Below are 7,850 nucleotides of genomic sequence, written 5' to 3'. Positions count from 1 at the left end.
TTAGCTTGAGCGTGTTAAGATAATGCTGAGGTTTGTTCGCTTCTCTGGATGTTACTAGTTTTTTCCTGGCTTTATCCCTGTCTCATGAATTACATCCAAGTCAGATGGATTGGGTTTTTTTCTGTTTAGCTGAGTTTTCACTTGTGGTGTGGAAAACTTTGCAATAACTGGCAAATATTTCCCTGTTTCTTGATATATTACTTTAGGTTCTTCTAAATGGGTTTGCTTCTGCCACATTTTACCACCTCTTCAATTCCAGATATTGCTTTAATTATTTAATTTGTTGTATGAGTTTTCTTGTTTGTTTTTATATACTTTCATTCAGGTATTGATATGTCCATACAAAAGCACACATACAAGAAACTTGTAGTACAGTCTCCTCATTGAGTATACAGTCATTAATCAAACGTTGTTCTACGATACAGTGGTTTAATGTCTAATAAACCAGTGGTGCGGTCTGGAAGGCTGTTCATAGAAACCCACTCCCTCCAGCCAGTTCTCTAAGCTATGGTGTATATGCATGCACAGCTATATGTGTGTGTGTATATGTACATGTCTTCCTGGCCCTGAGCCATGTGAAGATAACATTTGATGCTTGCTAGCTACAACGTACCCCAGAATATGCCCAGGGCATGGTGTGTATATGAATCTGGCAAACAAATTGTGATGATGTGGGTAACAGAAGTTATAATTATAGATTAGATAACCCATTTAAGCTCCTAAGAAATTTAACATAACATTTTATTTCCGAAGTTTATCAGCAGCAGATGAGTTATAACAGTGCACATACAAAGACATGGACTTTATGGCTCACGTACTTGGCTTGTGTATCATACAGAGCAGATTCATTCCTCCCATGGTTGTGTTGAAGCTCTAGAAAGGAACGTGATCCTTAAAATCATATTACATTAAGTTTACAATTTAACTATTTTTTGTGGAAGGTGGTATGGAGTAACACAGGGGACAGCTAGTAACATAGTTTCAATATTACTCAGAAACAACAGAAGCTGCTAACTACTTGCATTTTTTATGTAGTTTTTCCTAGATACTACAAGTGAGTTGTGGTAAATCTGAGACAGGCGGGCACGCCACAGACGGCTGTTGTTTTTCTTTCTCTCTCTGCATCATGTAATCAGAGAACTGTCTTGTGTTCCTGAGAGAAGCATTGTACCGAGACAGTGCCGCCCTGGTATGGGTTTTTACAAAACCAGTTTCTATGCCATCAACAATGCCTTCAGTTGCTGCTGGAATTGCATTGGAAATTTAACAATGACATGGTTAATTATAAACGCCAATGGTCAATATTTCTCCTCTGTCATCACTGTAACTGAAGAAGATTGCTGTTATCCTTTTGTTTTATGAGAACATTATTATGCAGAATATTTTAGAAGGGCTAAAACCTATCTGCCATTTTGACTCTACTTCCTGCTAGAACTGTACATAACCAGGGCAATAGTAAGCCTTTCATTAAATCAGGAACATACATTACAAAGAGGTACTAACACTATCACCCACTCACACGGATTCTGTTTTCATAACTTAAATTTTCTGCTTGGTGTTCTGCATCATGTTCATATCAAGCAAAAGTGCTATTTAGACCTACAAAGGGACAGGCTCCTCATTTGAGCTAATAACTATGGGAAATTCTGCTCTTTCAAAATGGGCTTTCATTCCAAATGTTAATGTTAAATTTTGTTTTTAAGTAAAAATAGAGACATATTATAATGCATAGTATGAATAGCATTTAAAATACAATCATTACACACCTAAACCAAAAATTCTTTAATTGTCAGTCAGATATGATTAATATAAAATGATTCGACCTTTTCAAAACCTTGTGTTCAATTTATTTATTTATTCTAAAAAAAAAAAAAAGGCATTGTTAAAATTGTATTGTTTCCATGGAAATTTTAGGTCCTAGTTTCCACAACAAACCTACTCAACTGGAAATGCAGCTACAGCTGTGGTGTTGACCATATAAAAAAGAGAGCTTGGCATGCTGAAACAGATGAGATAGTTGCTTTTCAGGAAGAATCCCCTCTTGCTACAGAGAGAGTGGGGTGTGGAATTACATCCATATCTAAAGTAGAATCAAGATAGTATATTGATGTAGAAAAAGCCTCACGAATCACTGTAAATGAGAAGGGCAGAAGCTTTTTGAGGCAAACTGTTGTGTTGTGCCAGCCTTATGTCCTGCACTTGCGAAGTACTGCTACATAATGGTCATTCGGCAAGAAAATACCTTGAAATGGGGGGGCACAAATATCTAAAGGTATTTGTTGTTAGCTTCAAACATTGCTTTCTCTTCATGAGAAGCTCTGCATGGATCTAATCTTGATTTGTGCAAGACGATTGACTCATACATTCTTTCACCACTTTTAAGATTTGGTCTATGGGCATGTTGTCATATCAACCAGGAAAACCACACAACTTGTATGTCTTTGAAAGGCTGATGCTGGTATTTTGCAGGCAGTCCTGTTGCTGTAACAATTTTTCTTTGATGCTAAGATTTAAGCTACTCGCTAAATGATGTATACAAGCTTGAACGCAGCATTGAAGATTAAGCTAAAGGAGAAGTGAACCAGAGATCAGAGTTGAAATGTAATCTCAAAATAAGTCAAATAAAGCCAATGCAGCTCAGCTTTATCTTTAGTCAGGATAAAAGGAGTCATGCTGAGCACTGGCCCCGTCAACTGGAGTCACTGCTATATGTACGTGAGAGCCATGCTTGAAAGTTAGTGATGAAACGCAGGCGGGCAAAGGGGTATACTTCTATTTTGTACTTCTATTCCCTGCCTTCGGTGAAATAAAGCATCATCAGAGAGAATCCAGCTGATTTGCATCTATTTACCCCCAAATTTTCTTGTATTATTAACAAGTTTAACTTGAAGCTTTGAGATTCTATAAGTGCTGGTAAAAATATGATTTTGGGCTACCTATTTTACAACAGATGAAGGAAGTAAAAAAAAAAGATAAAGAAGGAACTAAAAAACAATTGCCCACAAGGACATTTCTACAGACACCACAAAACTGAAATGGTTAGCTGTGAAAGAAGAACCTAGCAACTTAAAATTACAATGCAAGCGACGACCCATTAGTCATTTCAGACCAATCCGGTGTTATGTGATCATGTCTCACAGAAGTATATTTCAAAATATTTCCTGAAATATCCCATGCTTCTTCTTTCTATATTTTGCCTACACAAATTTGAACAAAGCCAAAAAAAGAAGTTGGGGTTCAGGGGAAGGAGACAGACAGACAAATCAAGTCTGAGCAAACATACCTTGCTCTAGTTACCATTTTATTGACCGTGTTTGTGACGTGACAGTTTAAATTCTGATAATGCGGACATCGTTGCTGCTGGGTAACAGATTTTCCCAACTGTTGCTAATTGCTGTTTCCACATTGCCCTATAAGCTCCAGCAGTGGTTGTTTTCTGTAGCTGCGCTTCATGGATCATTTCTATCATAATAAGGTTTCTGCTGCACTGAAGGAAGTAATATTTCCTGTAGGATAAGCGAAGTTGTGTTAGTGGTAGCAATGCTGAGAACCTGCGTTATGACTGCACAGCAGCTGTTGTTACTGCAAATAAGGAACTAGCGACCAATTGTTTGTCATTTGCTTTTACTCTAAGTTGCCACACACAATGTTCCCTGGTTTTTCCATGCATACAGGATGGTGGGAGGTCTGGTTCCTCTGTGATTTCAAATATATTTTTCTGTATTGGTTTTTTTTTGCATTTCTGTGTTGTTGTCACCTCTTGATATTTACAGCTGCTGATGAGTGTGTGAAAATTTCTGGGTTGCGATGGAAAGCAAATCTCGCCAGTTTAACGGAGCCTTGCTTTTACATCTGTGCACATGCACTTTGAGCTGTGAAGGAATTATAGGTCTATAGATTCACAAAGTAACTGAGTAAATTAACCCCTTCACAGGGGCATTAAAGATCTTTATCATGGAGTTTCACAAGCTTCTTGTGTGAACAATGTTATACGTTATTGCGCTATTGTTCTTCATTTTTTTTTTTGCAAAACTCTATTTTAATAAGGAAAGTAAAAATTGGCTGAGATAAAATAATTTGCTTAAAGCAGCGGTCCCACTGAAGTGGGAATGTAGCCATGGTTTGAACAGGGACTCAGAACGCCTGGCTCCTACTTCTGTCTTTTTGGTGTATTTGTGTCCTAGGGCAAGGCTCTCAATCACACCGATCTTCAGGTTTTGTATTTGTAGCACGGGGATTAGAATACTTCCCTTCACAGGAATGTTGTGAGGATTATGTTTTGTTTTGTCTTGAAAGCGCTTACTTGGAGTTACATAATAATAAATCCTATTACTGGCAAAACTATTAATTATAATGTAATAGGTAGATCCAATACATTTTATTATATTGAAGGTAGAGAATTTTGAAAATATAAGAAGTAATATTATGTTTTCAGAGAGTGTCTGGAAAAATACTAGGAAAGGAGCCTATTGTAGGATTAAAATAATAGAGTGTTGACAGTTTTTACCAGTAGGGATATGAAATGCAGAAGAGTCTTGCAAAAATAAATTGATTGTTTGGAGAATTTTAAAGCAGCTTGTTGCAAAGGGGTCGCTGAGGGTTTCTCTTAGGAACAGCTAGAAAGCAGATATTAGTCCCCTTCATTTGTCATTGTCCATTGGTCCTTGCACTGAGCAATGGTGAAAAGGAGTGTTGGAGGCCTGAAGGAAGGTTATGGTGACTCTCTTCCTCCAGTGTCCGTGTGCTAAGCCAGCTGTGTGATATCCCTCCAGTCTGTGTTTCCTGGGGCCAGGGATGGAGAGAGCTGTGTTTTGCCCCTGGTGACATTGGGGGTAGCAGGATCACGCCGAGGTGGCTGACAGCAGACCTTGGCAAGGGGTGAATGGGTTGGGTGAGGGCCTGGAGATGTCTCTGGCCAAGTGGAGTGGTTAAAGCAAGCCTTCGTGCTGCTGCCCTCAGTACAAAGAAAATGTTTGGGATAAAAAAACTGTAACTTTCTGTACCGTTCAATTCCACGTTCTTCATGGATGCTGACATGTCATTTAATCATTATTTTAAAAGTATTTTACAAGGATGCATTTTAAAACAAGGAAACAGACATTATAGGTCATTGTATGTAATTTATTTGAAAAGAACAGAATCCTCAAACCTTCTATCATCTGGATTAACTCTGAGTCTTTACTTTTCCTGGGGTTTGTGGTAAAACAAATCCAAGAGCAATGCTCATGTGACCAGAAAATTTGGACGTCGTTCTTTCTTGACAGAGACTTCAGAAAGAGACACGTAGAAGAGGCTTTTCAAGAGCAGGCTGGATTGACCTAGCAGAAATCCACAGAGAAGGGTGGGACGATAGGCAGGATTCCATCTCTAGCAATTTGGTATTGTTACCAATTTAGTGGGTTTTAATTACTGCTGTTAGGTTCTGTCCAGATGTTCAGAATGAATAGGCTGAAGTCAGCCTTTTCTCAATAACTGTTGCTGAAAAACTGCTGCAGGCTTTCAAGCACTCACAAGAATAAAGGAATCAAAGAAGAAATCTAGATGCTGTTACCCAATCTTGTGCCTTGCTCACATCTTTTGTGTACTTTAAACTTTATAGGAATATTTGATAAAAGCACACAAAACAATTCAAAACTGGAACCTTTAAAGCAAATCTGTGTTTCTTTTTACTTCATCTGACAAACAAAGACAGTTTTATATAAAATATGTTTGGGAGTAAATCACAGAAATAGCCATTTCAGAGTAAAAAGACCGATCTCAGTTATAGTTAGGTAATGGCTTCTAATTTTCTTTGTTGCAGATAAGAAATAACAGTAATTATATTCCAAAACTGCTTTTCATTTCTGTTTGGGATTAAAATATCTTCTCCGCAACCGTTAGAGTGATTTTGAGAATTGTTGGGTAATGCTGGCGGTGTGTCTGTGGCCATGGGAGGGGAGCAGCGCTGGCCTGTAGCGGGGCTGCGGAGGCCGATGTTCCGCTGCTGTGCTGGGCCAGCAGTTCCGACCGGCACGGTGGGGGTCTGAGCCCTATAGCAGAGTCAGCCGCTGGGTTCATCCTGCGGAGTGAAGGGCCAGGACTGATAGAATTTTCACTGGAAAAGAAGATCTGACTCAGATCGGCTCCTGACACCCTTTCCAGGCTGTGCAGTCGGCTGGCCTGGCCAGGGCTCCGCAGGTGGCCGTGACGGTTACCGGTCACAAATTCCGTCTTGTAAAAACAGGAGAGCTAACACTACTTGGCTAACTCCACCAGGACTGAACAGCAAATAAAAAAGTAGTCAATGGATTTTTGTGTAATATTTTAACAAATTTGAATATTAAAACCTGTTAAGTGAATGTTACAGTGTTTATCTTAATAGAATAATATTTGGGGTAATACCAAGTGCTTAAAGCAACTGTATCTTTTTCAAGAGGGTAAACCAGACTGTAACTGGGTCAAAATAGTCAGATCATTTTCTGTTTAAAGACTCCCTCTTGTGGAAATCATTCTTACTGACTTGTTTTGACCTATTTTTCTAGTAAAAGTCACTCCATATAAGGTATTGCAAAACTTGAAAACGGTTCTGTTGCATGGTGTTATCCGTTTGAAAGTCAGAAGCCTGACAATGACAGTAGTCGTAACAACTGTAGTAGATTGCAGATTTTAGATCTTTCTACGGAGTCCTTTTTGTTACTCAGAAATTTATTTATTTATTATGTAGATGAAAAGAAATATTTAATTGTTTTTCACCCTGTGTTGGATGCCTCTGCCCAGGTGACGTGGAGTGCAGTGTCCCTCCCTGGCAGGGGCTGGGCAATGACTAGGGGGTGGTGACTCAGGGAAAGCAGAGGATTCCCGTCCATCGCCAGGCTGAGAACATGGAATTAGTAATGTCATAGTCACGCAGGAGGGACATGTCCATTCTGGGAAGAGATTTCCATAGGAATGTTAATATCAGTGGTGTGCTGCCTGATGGGAAGGGGCAATGTGAATCTCAGACACTGACACACAACAGAATTTGATGCTTTCCATAAAGTGCGTGACTGAAATAAAATCCTTTTTGCCCTCTGCCACCCTGTTGGGTGAGGAAATCACATTATTTAGAGTCAATGTCTAATATGTATTTGGGCAGGAAGAACCATCAGCTCTTTTCAATCACACCCGAGCCCTAATCAACTCTCAATTCTAAAATAAGTAGAATCTCTCTACTTAATTGAAGCTCTCTGCTTCCGTGGCACTGAAGCTGCTGGAGCGGTTGGTTCTCCAAAGCACAAACCACGTGGGGACGCGCTGCCCCAACCCCAGTGCTCCCTGGCCACTGCTCTCTGCGTGGACACCCAACTGTAGGCCCAAAAGCATCCCCAAAAAAACATCTCAAAGGAGTTTTGGTGACACACAATATAAAAATGAAAATCTGAGTATTAATCTGGCATAGCAGGAGTCTTAATTGTGAACGTCTGGACCCATTAACTTTCTGTAATGTCTGCGTTCAAGTGGGGAAACTTTGTGTGTTGAGCTGAGAATCTGGGAAAGTTTACTGAATTGGAGATAAGTGGAATCCTTCATAATGTTACTTTTATTACATCCGTTTCATCTCCTGAACCACTGATTTATTTCTTTTTTAATCCTGAGAGCTGTGAGATTTGCGCATTTTCAGGTCTTTTGTATTGCCTGCCACAAGTGTTTAAACAGCCTATGTAAAAAAAAATCAAAGCCAAGGTTGACGAGCTGGTTACAGCGCTTCCCAGGACGCTGCCGAGGGCCCGAGACACTACATTAGTTTTTCGGGAACCCGGAGGGACGCAGAGCCCCACCTGCCGCCTCGCGCCGGCCCCGCCCCGCGCGCCCCGGCCCAGCCCAGCCCCGCC

This window comes from Rissa tridactyla, chromosome 14 (genome assembly GCF_028500815.1).
Source record: "Rissa tridactyla isolate bRisTri1 chromosome 14, bRisTri1.patW.cur.20221130, whole genome shotgun sequence".
Classification (NCBI taxonomy): domain Eukaryota; kingdom Metazoa; phylum Chordata; class Aves; order Charadriiformes; family Laridae; genus Rissa; species Rissa tridactyla.
Note: the sequence above shows the minus strand (reverse complement) of the source record.